We start from the raw sequence: 18,339 nt of genomic DNA, 5'->3' as shown, positions 1-18,339 counted from the left end.
TGATTGATGAGGTGAATTATATTTACACTTTCCGAGAAACTGCGTAAAAATAAAAAAATATATAAAAAAAGTAATCTAAAGAAGCTGCGGGTACACTACATTATTAAGCAAAAGTTTATCGTCGACTAATTTATCGCGCGAAACTAAAATTTTGATATCCGATTTTTCTTGGACCCGACCTAACGCTACGTACAATTGGCCATGACTGAACACGTCCGACCGCAAGTCTACGCCTACCCGATTTATAGTCTGCCCCTGACTCTTATGAACAGTCATGGCATAACACAGAGCTAAGGGGAATTGCCGTCGCGTCATTTCGATGGGGCTGTCCGGTTCGATTGGAGCTTTAAACAAGATACGCGGAATCAAAAATTCGTTTGTTTCGCCTGGCTTGCGAACGGTTATTATGCGCGGCGTAGTTTTCACGACGATAACTTTTGTGCCATTGACCAGTCGGTCTGAAAAACTAAGATTGCGGATTATCATGCACACGCATCCTACTTTTAGTGTTAGATCATGTTCTGGAACACCCTTTGGCTGCAGTTTATTTAACGCGTCCGCGCCTAAAAATATATCGTCCGCGTTATCGGAAAGGACTTTATCGATTGAATAAAAGTGTAACGGTTCCGACTCTACTCTATCTAATACTATGGAATTAATTTCCCTAACGTTTTGATTGTGTGTGGTGAGTATTGCTCGACCAGCACACGTGTCCGGTTCAATAATGACAACATGTGAAAAAACAAAATCTATTAAATCGTTCAAATCTGTAACATAAGAAAGGTGGGAAGTTAAATCTACTAAATTTAAAATTGAACGATTTACCTTTACAGTTTGAACCGGCAATTGATTCGATCCCAGTTTTAATAAAAAGTCAGAATACTCTGGGTCGTCTCTGTTACGTTGGGAAGTGCTCAAGTTGAAAATTTTAATTTGTTCCCAAATCGGTGAGGACTTGACTGAACAATTGATTACGTCAGAGTTACTTTTAGCTTTTACTACGACAGGAGGTATCTGACGGAAATCTCCTGCGAAAATTACGATTTTCCCACCAAAAAGCCTGTTACACTTCATCAAATCGCGGAGAGACCTATCAAGCAGGTGAATTAAATATTTGTGAGCCATAGGGGCTTCGTCGTAAATAATAACGTCAGCTTGTCGAACAAGCTCAGCGCGCTGCGAACCATTGGTAATGCTCCAGTAACCAAGATCATCTACGGGGTTGAGGGGGAATTTAAACATGCTATGTGCCGTAATGCCGCCTACGTAATTTTGCGCCGCGATACCTGAACTCGCCGTACACAAGACAATTCCTGAATTTCCGCGTGCGTGTGCAGCAATTACATTTAAAAGCAAAGTTTTACCTGTTCCGGCAGGCCCGTCAATGAAAATGGCAGTATTGTTAGAGTTTCGGAACTCGCTGTCACTCAGGAGAGTGTGAATATAACTAAACACGAGGTTTTGGTCGGGGGATAATTTTGGTAGCCAGCTACTCACGAACGTGTTTAACTCGTCGCGATTATATTCGACGCGCTCGCGGCCTACTTCGGTCGAATCGTCTATAACGCCCGGTAACCCTTGCTCGACAAGGGATGTCCCATGTTTACGCAATAACCGGTCGATTTGGACGAGACAAAGTTTGTACGCTTTTTCTGCGTCATCGGATAAACGCTGCAAAAAATCCTGACCAATTAAATGTTTGTACTTATCCCACAAAGAAACGACCCTAACCCCGTTCACAGCTAAGAGTACGAAAAAGCTACGCAGCCGTGGTCCAGTCAAAAATGTAGATGCTTCCTGCATAGCAATCTCATACTCCGCTTCATCGTCCGCGATCCCGAGAGCTTTCGCAGCTTCCTGGAAAGTTTTGCACAATGGACCACCAAGTTTATATAAATCGTCGTAACTACGACACGGCTGAGACGCTAAAAGAAGACGCAAGTAAAATAATTCACCTCTGTTTGGCGCGACCCAGAATAAACGCGATACTAATTCGCCCCTTTGCCGTCTTGTCAAAAATTTATTATTGCTCAATTCAAAGATTTCTACATTTTTTGTGGTGGGACGTCGTGAATGTACAATAAACCGCTCGTAAAAATCTAAATACGTTATGTTATCAAACTGTTCACCGAGAGGCCTTTTAAAATAAGTTATTAAGTCCGAATGAGCGCGGCGCGCGGCATCTGCTTCGGTTCCCGGCTTGAAAAAGATGGATTGTTGGCCCTCAAGGTGTACGGCGAGCTGCTTTACGTTCGGTTCGCGAGCTGTTACGTCAAACTCTAAAATGCGCCACGTCGCTTCGCAAGAACCAAGGTAACGTTTGGTGACATACTGCTCGATTTCATTGTTTTTATCTGAATCGGGAACGACTGTAACGCGCGATTCGTCAGGACCTTTGGTCATGTATTTGAATAGATATTTGACGATCGCGCGTGCGGAATATGCTAATAAATTTATGTGACAGTCATACTTGAGGAGAAGAGCGGCATTGTACGGAACGACCCACAAATCACTAACCGTTATGTCTCTATTTCTAAATTTAATGGTGGCTTGGTTTTTACTATCACGGCGTAAATGAACAAAACCTTTGTCATCGCAGTAAGTTACAGCCGTTTCAGATTTAGGGAAATACTTTGTGCATTTCATTTTTTCAGTATCCCAACATGGCAAATCTGTTCTATGTGGAGGTCCACATGGGCCGTGTATCATGTGATCAAGCACAGCCTTGCGTAATCTACCACCTGCCTCAGAAGGAGGAGGGATATCTGCCCTTACAAATTGATCGATTTCAAAATTTTGTATGGGACCACCCCCTTCGATTCTAAAACAAATGTGGGCATGGGGCAGTCCTCGTTTTTGAAATTCTATGACATGCATAATATACATACATCTACCAAACCAAGCACCAGTTCTAAGGTCTTTTAAAAGTTGTGCGAGTTTCAAGTTAAAAACTCTCGCACAAATTAAGGGATTAGGCCTTTGTCCTTGTGGAGTAGATTGTTGGATCTCGGGCCACTTTGGATTGCATGTCATCGTTAAAAAGTATGATGGAGTGCCCAGTCTATTGACCAGTGCAATCGCATCCATATATTTAGTTTTCATATACCGTGGACCTCCAGTAAATGTATTGGGCAGATAGACACGTCCCGGCACAACACCGCCCTCTCCCCGTATGGTTTCATCTGCTGCTATCTGGTTACTAATCTCTACTGAGTTTTCTACTTCCTGAAGGGGAGCAGATCTAAGAGCAGCATCTGAGGAATGATTCTGCATGTTAAAAATGTACCTAAGTCGTTCCTCTGAAATTCTACAGAACATATCTACTATCCATTCCTCAGAAAGTCTGCTCAACTCTGAAAACCGCGGCTCAGATAGCAACAAACAACGGACGTATTTATTTTGTGTTAGTTTTACGCCGTTGTTATCGAGTCTATTCGGTAACCAACCGGGATTACCGTGTGGATACAACAAAGGATATTGGAAAGTTTCATACAGCGGATGTAAAATGTCTACAGTGTGCGGTTTTCGAGCACCTATGCGCCATATGACTATAGCTTTAGGAATATAGCGTTCGCGTTCTGTGCTCAGAATTGCGGCTATTTCCGAACCGATTGGCATGTCTCCCAAAATATTACCATGGGAGCGTCGCGACGTGGGTTCAAATATCAAATGTGCCTCCTCGGAAGGCTCCTGACTTAAACGTTTAAAACAATCTATGTACGGACTAACATTATGCATAAAATTGGTAATGCAGCGAACTACCTCCATGTCTAAATTTTGGCTTACAGCTGTCCTTTCCCTTTCGTCGTAAATGTACATACCGATAGGATTATATGTGTCAGTGTAAGCTAAATCAAAAACGCGATGGTAAGTTCGGCCCTGAATTTTTAAGAAAGACACACCGGAATTTGGTTGATGAAAACCATGAGAAACGCCTAATGCGCTAAACGAAAACAAATTATTGAAAGCTCGCGGTCTTAGAAGGAAAGCTGGGTGGGAATAGAACTCTTCAGTTAACGGCGGTAAATTTTGAACATTATATGCTCCAGAACCACAACACCACTTGACTCTACCTTTTTCCTCAACAAAAATTCGCGCCTGACATTGAGGACATCTGTGACTGTCATTTAAAGACAATTTTTTAAAAGAATGGGTCTGAATTGAATCTAGGTCGTCGTTTTGTTTTTGTCCGATCAAAATATTGGAATTACGTAACGCGGGTTCTATGTTCCGATTTACTACGTTGTATTGTTTTGACGATTCTTTATTAACTTCCGGATTTTGTTGAGAGTATCGTTTTACCGCGTCTCTATGAACCGAGGGATTATTTCGCGCGTACCGCTTTACCGCGTCCCTGTTGACGGAGGGATTGTTTTGAGAATACCGTTTGACCGCGTCCCTGTTAACGGAGGGATTTTTGTCAGTGTACCGTATGACCGCGTCCCTATTAACCGAGGGATTTTTTTGTGAGTACTTTTTAACCGCGTCCCTATGAACAGTGGGGTTCTGGGCAGCATATCGTTTAACAGCCTCTCGGTGTCTAATAGTTTTAGTTGACGCTACGTTTTCATCGACCCGATCAATTACAACGACTGGCTTTAATTTCAATTTGACATCAGAATGTGTAGTACTGACGGACAAAGGTTTCGCATCATGGGCAATTTTTAACGCAGTTAAATCTACTCTTTCAAGAACCACAACTGGTTTTAATTTTTCATTAATTAATTTAGATTTTTTCGGTGCGGAAGAATCTACTTTAGATTTAGATGATCTCTTTTTTTTGGGTCGACCTCGTTTGGTTGATTGCACCGGTGCAATGTCTATTGATTCTAACTCAACTTTTTCAAGGACTACGACAGGTTTCAACGTTGTTAATTTCGCGTCGCGTGGCTCGAGTGGGACGACGGGATCTAAGTTTAGCGCAAAATTTACTACAGTTAATTTATGTATAGAATATTGCGCCGAGGTATACGCATGTCCTATGAACAGTAATTTTGCGAGATCTTCTAAATTTTGGCAACAAAACAAACGCGCCTTATTTTGAGTTTCGTCCCGATGATTAAATGTATTATTGATGCCAACCGCATGGCTATTAAATAAATAAAATTTGTTGCCAAATTTCCAAAAAGAAACCGTATAATTGTTCCCGGTGAACAAGTAACTATCCCGAGTATCGTTACGTTCGCGAGTGAATACACGGTCGCGCAAAATATGAACTAACTGCAATGTTGCAACATCAACATCGCGTAGTGAAGCTGGAAAAAGCCCGTTTTCAATCCAGTTGGGTTCCATTGCATTAATTTTAACCGCGAAGTTCCCTACTCGATAATCATTTGGCAATTCGTCTGGTAATAAGAAAACGTGGTCCCGAGGTTTACACTGCAAGTAAAGTAAATCACCGTACTGAAGAATAGTATTGATATCCGCAACATCAAACACGGCCCGATTTTTAATAACTGACAAAGCGGATGCACATGCTGACATGGCTACACACTGTGCATTATTACCTTTATACCGTGCATCGCCTTGATGGGACAATCCTTTACCAGAAATTAATAGTTAATAATAGCCTGATTGACAATGAAGTCGCGCTTATTATGCATTACGAATACATAATTTAAAAGAAAGTAATTTGCTTCGAAATACAAAATGCAGGTGGTTTCTTTATTTTCAGATAATATGCTGATACCTTATCAAGACAAAAATAACGAAAACTCTAAAAAGATTCAAGTCAATCTTCTCTTAAAATTATTGTCATAAAATATAAACGTGTAAAGAATGCAACTTCAGTATCTAAATTGAATGATAAAAAGTGTTATAGATTTATATGACACAGGGAAGATAATTAAAAGATTGGTCACATAATTAATGCTAATTTTCGACTCAGTTATGTAATATTATAAAAATACTTTCATTATCTTCTAACACTCTCCGCTAAAATATCTAAATCATTTTGACAAGGCCTTAGAACATCACCTTAAAGCAATATCAATCATGCTAATTTTGAGGTACACACAGAAAACAAAATGACAAACTATAGTGCCAACAAATTTTCTGAAAATAAATCGTCAATAAATTTATATTAATCAATAAGTTATAAATGGTTATGTAATGAACAAGTGATAAATTTTACAAGCCTACCTGATTAAATACCTTTATTGTTTTGGTAATTGAAATTAAGTTTGTTTTTTACTAATAAATAAAAGAAATTAAAATAAATTTAAAAGTAGATATATTATACCTACCTATAGAGACCTACCTAAACCGAAAATCCAAACTCATACAATTAATAGCAGCTAGTGCTGATAGTAATAAGAAGTTAATGTAAACAAAAGTTTGAAATTTTATTATAATTGAACAACAACATTACCTACTTAAGTAGGTAGGTAATGTATCCAAATTTCTAAAGAAAACAGTAAATTGTATTAAAATCAAATGCCTACAAGTTAAGGTATGTAATGATGGAAATCAATGATTATACAAATTAGTACTAACCTATTTTACTGTAACTGTACCATTTTGCAGTAAGTTCATATTACAACAAGTAATTTTATTAGGCTAATCCTACCTAAAAATGCATTGCATTGATACAATATTTCTTAAAATAAAACTAATGCAAATTCAAATAACAGGCTTACCTAACCCCATTGAGACAATAAGTAGGTACCTACCTACCTAATTTCTGCTTATCAAACATACCTAAATTAAATTAGTAATAATATGAATCAAAAGAAATTTAGAATTTATGTTTCTGTAAAAATGAAAAATATTATAGGACCTTAAATTAATAATCTAAGTAGGTATAGGACCAATTTCAAACATGATGAATATTGATAACTTCAATCAATTGGTGCACATCTATTTGAATTTAATTAATTTATGACAAGAGATAAAAATTAAATGTTATTAATACCACTATTCAAGTAGGTAAATTATAATTAGTATAATTATTAATCTTGATTCATAAAAGGCTAGATATTATGGTCAGATCCAGACGTATAAGTCCTATACCTAGTAAGATGAATGTCAAATCAGAATTCAACACACTAAATTGAAAATATTGATAAATAAATACAAATATAACAAGCGCAGGATATATTTAAGTAGTATCAAATGCAAATAATCCTATTGCAAATCTGAAGGTTTTCAAATAATATTTAAACTGCATTGATATTACCTACCAATATTTGAGAAGGATTCAATCAAGTTCTTATTATTGATTTGATTTCAGAGCAAATCAATTATTTTAACTACAGTGAAACATTAATTAAATTAGATGTGATTCAATAAATGCTTTGTTTATAATAAGAACTAAAGTTATGCTTACTTGTGTATTTTAAATACCTAATGTAACACCAATTTCAACAGTAAATAATCCTACATGTAAAATTATTTTACATAACTATTCATATGAAAATCATCTCAGAGTAAGAAGATCTAAATAACTTTTATTGATAGATAATGTGAATTTATGTTCATCAACAATGAAATGATAACTTGCCTGTTAGGACATTATTAATACAAGTACCTTGTGTGGAATTGACATGTTTCAAAATATAAAGATTTCTTACGTGTTATTAACTATTTACTGTTAGGCATGGACCTTTTTTATAGGTCCATGATTGTAGGTAGGTGTAGGTAATTTAAATAACTTGGCAAATAGAATAAGGGGCTACGCCCTTGTCAACCATATTTAGAAAATGTGTGAAGTTATTGACTTGAAAAAGCTAGATCTTATGCAGTTATGAACTACCTACAACACCATTGCCATGTCAATTATAAAAGAAGAAAAATGGCGGTCCATAACTATTCATCAAAGCCAAACATAGTATATTTTTAACGAACCAAAGGACCTAAATACAGAAAATAATGGAAAGAAGAACAAAATTAAATGAAGACTTTATAAGACTTACCCGTGGCGATGCAGACGGCCGTGGTGGAATCGTAGTTGAAGCGGGGCATCGTGAAACTGCAATTATACACATTTAATGAACTAAAGAACCACAAACTATGGCACTGAAGAACCTAAAATACACTTAAAACTTCGATCATTACACTTTAAAAAGTTGTAACCATAAAAAGTTGTTTGTTTAACATTATTTCATTTGTTTTACAATGGCGTCCCCTTCAACAAAAATGATGCCTACACTAACGGAACGATGAAAAGAAACAATTAAGTTGATATATCATCAAAATTGATTTGTACAATAGTTTTTTATTATTTGACAAACCAATGGATAATAATTTTAATAATATTTACACATAACTTACCGCGATGAAACAAGATGCAAAACAGTTGCGACCGAGAGGGAGGCGGAAGTGAATGAGCGCGAAATGTCTCACTCAACTTTTTTTGGCCACAAAACTTATGACCATAGACAACTTTTGTTTGGTGGTATTTAACCTATTGGTCACCAACCTATTTCGCCTGGAACAGTAAAAAAATATATATTTTGTTTTGAAAATAAAGATTTAGGGTTTTAGGCAATCGCAAAAATACGCATAAAATAACTAAAGCATTTCTATAAGTATTTTTATCAAAGAAATATTGCACGGAAATGTTAAACGTTTTTTATTTTAAAAAAGACCATGGCGCTCTAAAGGATATAGAACGCAACTCAGATTTTATTTAATCTGATTTGATTATGATGATTAATTATGATAGAAAAAGAATTATTAATAACAATCGGTTATTATGAATAATTTGGTAAATGTGATTAAAGAAATCATTCACGTATGTATAAAATTAAATAAACTGCTTAGGGTTGGCCCAAGGTCCACCCCCGCCGCATCTAAACCTATTTATTAAATTTTAAACAGTTCGTTTAAATTTTAAACATTCCAATCTCATTATACTAATTTATATTAATATATTAAGATATCAAAACGTTCAAAATGTGTTGCTGTACACGCTGTACACGAGCCGGTGTTCTCTTTTAAGATATTTGTAAGTGATAAATTAATGTGATTACTTTCTTACTTTTACCTCGACTGTCGGTAATTATTATTAATAACTGGTAAGTAACATAATATACATAAATTAAAACGAACTGTCCCACCCGTGACAGTGACAGGGGGGCGCCACCACCGTCAATACCGAATCGCTGGTTCCGATTTTTGCCACGTTGGAAACTATATAGTTGAAATGATGGTGGCGCCCCCCTGTCAATGTGTTTGGTGACACGGTTCAGTTTAAATTAGTTCATCTATATGACTGTAAGTAATGAACAGCGCAGCCGCCGCCGGTCTTATTGATCCTTGAGGGGGATATTGACATTAATTAATCAGTAAGACGTACTATGGATCGAAATAGCGATTTATGAACATATTGATTTTTTTCTTTCACAATTTCTATTTGAAAAAAATACTTATCAAACGTAACTTACGTTATTCTGATGAATAAATGTCGTTAAAAGTTTTTCTCTAAAATCAATAGTTAGGCTGGAAAAAAATATTTTCCATTTTCGTTGTATGGAATGAAACTTAAAGTGGTCGATTTCGACTAAGCCTATGGCTTGTTGACTATAATCCTAAACTATCAGCGCGCGCCCAAAGTTGCCTGTTCAGAAGTTATAATAAGTAATAGTAATTTAAGGTTAATTTAAATTGTTAACGTATGGAATCTTTATATTTTCGTTGAATCTTTAAAGATATTCCAAAAAAAGTCACTTTTATTTTTTTTTCATTTTTCAGAACCACATAACTTTTGAACGGGCAACTTTAGGCGCGCGCTGATAGTGTACGATTATAGTGTCAACAAGCCATTTCATTCCATACAACGAAAATGGAAAATATTTTTTTTCAACCAAACTATTGGTTTTAAAGAAAATCTAACGACATAATATATTCATCAGAATAACGTAACGTATCGATAGGTATTTTTTTCAAATAAAAATTATGAAAAATATCGCTATGTCCATAAATCGCAATTTCGATCCATAGTGTGACGTAACCTATCAATATGAATTTAAAAAATAGAAGTTGTGAAAAAAAAACGCTGTCCAAAATTTCGCTTTTCGATCGATCCTTAATAGAAGTTTTTTTTTAAAACATGATGATGACATTCACACCGCTAAAAAATTATTATTTTTATCTCATAAAGATAAAAGTAAATTATGCCTGCTCCACTTTTACCTACTTTCGAGGGACCTTAATTTTTCAGTCGTACAAAACAAAATTTGACAGAAGGGCGCTACACGGGTTAAAATTCACATTTTTGTCCTTTGACGTTTCAAAATCTCTTGATTTAAATTTCCGAACGAAACATCCTATCACTCTCTAATCTATGGTCCCTACACCCCCCCTCCCCTCTTGACAAACTGTCAAACAAAAGTTTGTTTTGATTTGGTTGGTGTTGTTTTGTTCGAATGAAATTAATAAGAATAGTTACTTACATACATATCTCAAAGAAATAATCTATAGCTGAAACAAGTGATCTTAAAAATAATAGTAACAGAAGCCTTGTACAATATTGCAACAATATCTGAGTTTTCAATGTGATACTGTTACGTTAACTCTATGCATATTTTGCCTGTGTAAAATAAAGAGAATGGTGATTGCAGCGTAAGGTAATGCTTGATGATAACTATGAAACGTTTGATAATTGATGGCACTATTAATTATTCAATAATATTTAAGAGGTCAAAGTTTTTGAGGATGAATGTTTTTTACTCTTGCACTCTAAAAGTATTGTACAGTTTTGATGAAATTATTTAACTATAAGGCTGGGTTGCACCATCTTACTTTTACAAACATCAAAAATCTATCAAACTTCATTCAGAAAACACCAGTTATCGTTAAAGTTACGGTCAAAGTTATGTAATGCAACTGATCCTTAATGTTTACAACAAAATGTAAGCACAATATCTATCAATTTAATTAAAGTTATATATTTTACTTTTCAGATGTTAAAGTGATCAATAATGATGTACAACTTGTCCCGGAAAACCAATATTTAATGAAAATTAATAAAATCTTAACAAACCAAAGTAATCTGTTCATAATTCCAAAATATTTAATTGAACATAAATTGATTATTATCTTTAAATAAGCCTTCTTAATAAATGAGTGTTTTAAAATTCATTGGGTTTTAATTAATATTAAATATCTAATAAGTTGAGATAAAAATGATATAGGAATGTTATCAACTGTTAGTTACCTAATATACCTACTATAATAAAGTATCAATCAATCATCAATGTTAATGGAGTTCAAGATAATAGTAATATTTTGATGGTAATGATACAGACGGAGACAAGGCTATTTTCATAAATAAAAACTTTTAAATACTATGTCACTTTTAAGAACTTATTCTACATAATAATAGGTTTGGAAGTTCTTTACAAGCTTAAACTTGTTTGTTTGGCTCTTGTGCATAAAATCTTACTTTTACAGGCATGGTATGCAGCTAAATGCATCAAATAAGTTATTAAGTAAATACTTTTATTCTTCTTACTGTTAGAATTTTGCTGTGTGTAGGTTTTTCATATCCAGATTTTTTCTTAGAAATTATTAGTTTTCTTTGTGTAATGAAGTACCTACTATAACACTAACTTAATTTAGCAGTAAGTAGGCAATACTTACCACATTTAGTTTCAACAAATGTCATAATAATACAAGTAAGTACTTTAGTAAGTCCTGTTCTTATATTTTTAAAAATTATTTTGGGACTGGATGGCGCAATACAGGGTGGAATTTTATAATGCCACCTGGAGGGAAAGTACTTTTAATATTGTAGATAGAACTTTTTTCTCAAAGAAAACATTCCTTTATTTTTAAAGAGAACTACATTCAAAGATTTACAAACATTTTCTTGCCACACCCAGAATCAAACCAACTGAAATCTATTAAAAATTACAACCTGTATTTTTATTGCATCAACTGTTAGGGTTAAGTATAAGGATGAAATCTCTTTAACAAACTTGATAAATCAAATGAAATGAAAACCACGAAATCTTAAATTATTTTATTTATGTACGAAATACATTGTATGGTATGGTGGACAATTTTCGAAAATCTTTCAATGCAGTTCTCTTTCTTTTCAAAAACAGAGAAATGTTTTCTTTCAGTAAAATTTTCTATCTACAGTATTATGAGTACTTACTGTACTGATATGTATCATCCTAGACTGCATCTCACTTAACAACAGGTGCGATTGCGGTCAAATACCTGCCTTGTCTAGCATAAAAAAAAACTTTCCCTCTAGGTGGCTTTACAAAATTCCACCCTGTATATCCAATAATATTTATTTATTTAATTAATAACTACAATTTATAACACACAAAAGTTAGTGAGATGGCTGAAAGAAATTTCGGTAAAGGGGGTAAAACGAGATCCACGCGTACGAAGTCGCGGGAGGTCGCTAGTTATTTCATAATGCGCGCTCGTTGCCTCGCACAAGTACCTATATAACCTATGTATGTACAAGTTACTGATTCTTGCTTGAGAAATAATAAGAATTAAAATCTATAAAAATGTGTAGAATATAACTACCCACAAGGGCTGCTCCCATGTGGTGGGGCTTATCACCCTGCCAGATGGGTAGGACCATATGAGTTGAGAACGCGGGACATTACCAGGAGTATTGGCGTGTGCCTCAAACATTCGTCAGCGGTCCCTATTCGGTCTCACACAAGGAAAACGTCATTACGCCTTCGGCTTTCAGTGTGCGGCATGAATGTATTGTCCTGGTGGTCACTGTTCGAGGCCTATTAAAAGGGCAAGTATTATGACCCGTAGCCCGTCAATGCTAGTGTCATCCGGTTGGCAAATGATCATGCTACCCAATGTCGCAGTCACTATGCCTAGACAGCCTCCACCACTCGCCACTGGTACCTCCGGAGCCGTCCTGTGAAACTACCCTTAGTGTAATTAAACGCACTGCCCTCTAATCTATAAATATAAACCAGTTAACCAAGTGCGTGTCGTGCCACGCGCAGTGTAGGGTTCCGTAGTTGCCCGTCATTACCGCAATATATTTCTGAAGCAAGCAATTAGTACTTCATCTTAACACTTTTAATGGGGGTCGCCCTAAGTTACTCGATCAAAAAGTGCTACTTTAATATTTTGCAAACGGGATCCGTTTAAATAAAAAAATAGTCTTAGATACCCCTAAGCCATTATAAAAGACCTATCCAACGATACCCCACAGATGGGGTCGTCGTTCGTCGTTTCAGCCGAAAGACGTCCACTGCTGGACAAAGGCCTCCCCCAAGGATTTCCACAAAGACCGGTCCTGCGCCGCTTGCATTCAGGTACTTCCCGCGACCTTCACCAGATCGTCGGTCCACCTAGTGGGAGGCCTGCCCACGCTACGTCTTCCAGCTCGTGGTCGCCACTCAAGAACTTTCCTACCCCAGCGGCCATCAGCTCTTCGAGCTATGTGCCCCGCCCACTGCCACTTGATTTTAGCGATTCTGCGGGCTATGTCAGTCACTCTGGTTCTCCTACGGATCTCCTCATTTCTGATTCGATCACGCAGGGAAACTCCGAGCATAGCACGCTCCATCGCTCTTTGGGTGACCTTGACAGATGGGGTAGAAGATGAAAAAAAAATCCCCACTTTATACAGGGTGTTAGGTAAATGGGTATGTGAGCCGACACTAACCCATGTTAACATGGTCATATAAATGGTATGGTGAAGTCAGAAAATTTATATCTTCATTTTAATTATTTTAATTTTCATACAAATCGGATTTTATAAAATTTATTTTGTATGAAAATTAAAAAAATTAAAATGATGATATCAAATTTCTGACCTCACCATACCATTTATATGACCATGTTAACATGGGCTAGTGTCGGCTCATATACCCATTTACCTAACACCCTGTATAGGGAAGCTACCCTAAAAATATTTTTTTAAATTTTGTTTTATTACTTTGTCGGCATGATTAGAATACATACCAATGGTAAAGTGGCAATACCTCCTAACTAACAATACTAAATTTTTTTAAGAAATCGATTTAATTTCCTGTGGACATTTTCCATTCGAAATTTTTCTCCTAACTGATATTTCTTTTTAGATAGCAATCAAACTTTGTGGAAATAGCTGCTATATGCGCAAGTAATATTCTTACCCATCAAAAACAATACTTGTCAAAAAAACCAAGTCTCGCAACTCAGTTGTTCTACGGTAAAAAGTTGTGAGATCCATGTACCTAATACCAAGTCCAGGCCAGGAAATCTTTAACGTTTTACATAAATTATTGACTTGGCCATCGCACTAAATAATTTAATTTACACGTGTTTTCATGCGATGGCCAAGTCAATATATTTATGTAAAACGTTAAAGATTTCCTGGCCTGGACTTGGTATTACATGGATCTCACAACTTTTTACCGTAGAACAACTGAGTTGCGAGACTTGGTTTTTTTGACAAGTATTGTTTTTGATGGGATCTCATTTCTTTTTGTATTTTGTAGACAGCAGTTATGTATCTAGAAAACTGGACCAAAATTGAAAAATTTTACTCGACTTGGCGGTTGCGCTACCGTGCCCCTAAATATTTTAGTTTTTCCTTGATTCATACACCAAACACTACTTATATTCCAAATTTGAAGCTTCTAGGTCTGCTAGAAGTGCCTTAGAGTTTTGATGATCGGTGAGTCAGTGAGTCAGTGAGTGACAAAATTAAGTAACTTTGACCCGTTATAATTCTTAAACTACTGGTTCAAATTGAATGAAATTTTAAATATACCGTGTCTTTACAATGCCTGCATAGCTAATGAAAATTCAGCCTTCTAGTTTTATCCACAACGAAGTTACAGGCGGTCGAAAATGGCCTGAATTGCTTCGAGAAAAGGATGGTACGGCCGTGCCGCTTTTTTGCTCGACTTGGTGGGGGCACTGCCGTGCCCCCAGATAACACTGGGCTGCAATCCTGTCTTAAATATTAAAATTAAATTTATGGAAAGAAAGAAAGAAAGAAACATTTATTGCCATGGACATCACAGAAGACAAAAGATGTAAATAATAGAAAAAAAAAGTAAATAAGACATAGGTGACATAAAGCATACAATGAAAGTGAAAGCACAGTGAAAGTAAACTGAGCAGTGCCACCCTGTCGCACAGCGATGTCCATCGCAATGGACTCCACTCAGCATATTCCATGGCCAATGTGGCGATTTTCGTTCTTTGAACTATCGTTCGGCCTTGGGTCTCGCCTTAGTAAGCTCCTGTATACAATTTGTATCGAGAATTTAGTTCGGTTACGAAAGCGATTGACAGCTTGGCGGCCATCTTGGATTTTCAAAATTTTGTATTTTTTCTTTGATCTGGACTACTTTCCGCACCGAACCCCATTTTTACTTTTTCTCTAAGTTTACCGAGTTCCGAACAGCAATGCCTTAAAAACCTCATGTCCAAAAATTGTGTAATCCCGTAACTCCAAGTGTTGGCAGGTCATCGAGATAAAAATGGTCAAATGTCATTAGTTTCACTTATTTGCACACGTTTCAGTAAAAAAAATCATCACCGGAAGTCATTATTTCCATTTCTTTCATAAAATATAAGGCCACCAATACCAAATCTCCAATAATATGGCAACATTGCAGAAATTTCTTTACCCAAGCGATACCTCTTGACAAGACACATGAACGCCTCATACAACCCAATTTTCGCGAATATTGCCAACTACCCTAATAATGCATTTTAAAAATTAGAAAAATGAAACTTTTTACCAATTGGCCGCTTGCTCCGCCGCCATCTTGATTTGCCATGATTTTTATTTTTCTAACAATTAGGGTCATATAACTGACCAAACACCATTTTTAGATTTTTTCTGCCATATCTCCATCTCTCCGTTCCTTAACTATACCTTAACCTACCCATGTCGCAAAAAATACTCTTTCTCATAGCTTCCAGTGTTGCCAGGTGATCGAGAAGAAAATGGTCAAATAACCTTTTTAGGATTACTTTGCACGAGTTCACATTCAAATTTTTGACCGGAACTCATTATTTACATTTTTTAATTTTTTTTTGACCAAATCTCCCAAAATATGGCAACACTGGTGAAACTTCTTTACCCAAGCGACACCTCTTGACAAAACACACATACAATTCGACTTTCCCAGATGTTACCAACTACCCGAAAAAAGCATTGGAAAAATAAAAAATCTGAAACTTTTTACAAAATGGCCGCGCACTCGGTCGCCATTTTGATTTTCTGATATTTCGGATTTTTCCTATAATGTGGGTCGTATAACCGACTAAACTCCATTTTCAGACTTTTTCTGCCATAACTCCTTCTGTCCGTCCTTAACTTTAAAGACACCCATGTCGCAAAAAATACTTTTCCCCATAACTTCCAGTGTTGCCAGGTGATCGAGATGAAAATGGTCAAATGTCATTTGCACGACCCCTTTGCAGGAGGCGTCGTCCAAATTTTTGACCGGAAGTCGTTATTTCTACCAGTTTTTTGGACCAAATCTCTCAAAGTATGGCAACACTGGGGAAATTTTGTCACCCAAGCGACACCTCTTGACAAGACACACATCCGCCTCATACAACTCGGCTTTCCAAAATGTTGCCAACTACTCGAAAAATTAATTCCAAAATTTCGAAATTTTCAACTTTTTACAAAATGGCCGCCCGCTCAGCCGCCATCTTGATTTTTTGACATTGCGGATTTTCCCCATAATTAAGATCGTATATCCGACAAAACCTCATTTTTAGTTTTTTTCTGCCTCAACTCCTTCTGTCTATCCTTAACTTTAAAGTCAGACATGTCGCGAAAATTTATTTTCCCCGTAACTTTCAGTGTTGCCAGACTTTTTTGATAAAATAGTGAAATGTCATTCGGGTCCCCAATCGTCACCAAACTGCATACCAACTTTTTGGAATTTCTAGAAATTTCCATTTTCTACTATCCGAGGCCGTGGTGGAAAAATTTCTACCAAAATGGTAGTTTTTTCCGATTCATAGCAACACTCGAGGCACAGACCAACAATCGCTCGGAACATTGTACCCTACTCCGGTGTCGCCATCTACCGGAAAATTGGTGTCAAACTTTAGGGAATTTCATAATTGCAACAAAATGGCCGACGGCTCAGCCGCCATCTTGTTTTTTGATAATCTGTGAAAGTGGCTCTTAAGAAGACTATACATGTCACAAATATTCAAAAGAAATTTTCAAAAACCATTGCGCAACTCAGAATGACAACTCCCTAAACACACCCCTGAAATCTAATTTTCAATCCAAGATGGCGGCGCGGCCATTTTGTTTTTCCGTTTTTTTCTCACATTTTCGAACACCAAATGACAACTTCAACCGGCCCCCAAAAAATAAAAAAATCAGGACGAAAAACGAAAAAGTTGGTGTGTCAAAAAAGGCCGCCATTTTGTTTTTTAGTACAAAAAATCTGATAAGCTGCGTGTTGAAAAATCTAGTTCAAAACCAGTGCTGTTACTCGTACCCTCCTCCTCTCTAAACCCCCCAAAAATGGCCATGATCAGTGAGTCAGTCATTGAGTGGTAATCGTGCTAAGCATACAATTTGTATGGAGAGATTAGTTCAATTACGAAATCGGCTGAAAATATGGCGGCCATCTTGGATTTCTAAAATTTTGCATTTTTCCCTTAATCTGGACCATTTTCCGCGCCGAACCCCATTTTTACTTTTTTTCTATCCTCACCCAGTCCCGAGGAGCAACGCCTTAAAAACACCCATGTAACAAAATTTTGTGTTCCCGTAATTCCCAGTGTTGCCAGGTGATCGAGATGAAAATGGTCAAATGTCATTAGTTTGACCTATTTGCAGGAGGCTTCATCCAAATTTTTGACCGAAAGTCGTTATTTCAATTTTTTTCATTTTTGGATCAAATCTCTCAAAGTATGGCAACACTGGAAATTGTTGTTTTTCCAAACGATACTCCTTGACAAACTACACAATCGCCACAAACAACTCGACTTTCCCAAATGTTGCCAACTACCCAAAAAATGCATTTGAAAAATCAGAAATCTGAAACTTTTTACAAAATGGCCGCCCGCTCAGCCGCCATCTTGATTTTCTGACATTTCGGATTTTTCCCATAATCTGGGTCGTATAACCGACTAAACCTCATTTTTGGATTTTTTCTCCCATATATCCTTCTATCCGTCCTTAACTTTAAAGACACCCATGTCGAAAAAAATACTTTTCCCCGTAGCTCCCAGTGTTGCCAGGTGATCGAGATGACAATGATCAAATGTCATTTGTACGACCCTTTTGCAGGAGGCGTCATCCAAATTTTTGACCGGAAGTCGTTATTTCTACTTTCGACATTTTTGGACCAAATCTCCTCAGGTATGGCAACACTGGAGAAATTTCTTCACCCAAGCGAAACCTCTCGACAAGACACA

The 18,339-nt window shown here is 36.6% G+C and overlaps 2 long non-coding RNA genes across 2 annotated transcripts in view; one reads left to right on the top strand and one right to left on the bottom strand.

Moving 5' to 3' along the window:
• The window catches only part of LOC135087283 (uncharacterized), a 42,039-nt gene extending 33,686 nt beyond the window's left edge, over nt 1-8,353 (bottom strand). The window contains exons 1-2 of the long non-coding RNA XR_010260741.1: nt 8,272-8,353; nt 7,914-7,969 (exon numbers count right to left, since the gene is read on the bottom strand). This is a non-coding gene — a long non-coding RNA (uncharacterized LOC135087283). The remainder of the gene's footprint in view (nt 1-7,913; nt 7,970-8,271) is intronic.
• Nucleotides 8,354-10,318: 1,965 nt separating this feature from the next.
• On the top strand, nt 10,319-11,080 carry LOC135087358 (uncharacterized). The gene is made up of 2 exons (XR_010260766.1): nt 10,319-10,568; nt 10,905-11,080. It is a non-coding gene; the product is annotated as an uncharacterized LOC135087358 (long non-coding RNA).
• The last annotated feature ends 7,259 nt before the right edge of the window (nt 11,081-18,339 follow it).

This window comes from Ostrinia nubilalis (assembly GCF_963855985.1).
Source record: "Ostrinia nubilalis chromosome W unlocalized genomic scaffold, ilOstNubi1.1 SUPER_W_unloc_1, whole genome shotgun sequence".
Lineage (NCBI taxonomy): Eukaryota > Metazoa > Arthropoda > Insecta > Lepidoptera > Crambidae > Ostrinia > Ostrinia nubilalis.
The sequence above is the reverse complement of the archived record's forward strand: the minus strand, read 5'-3'. Positions and strand labels throughout refer to the sequence as shown.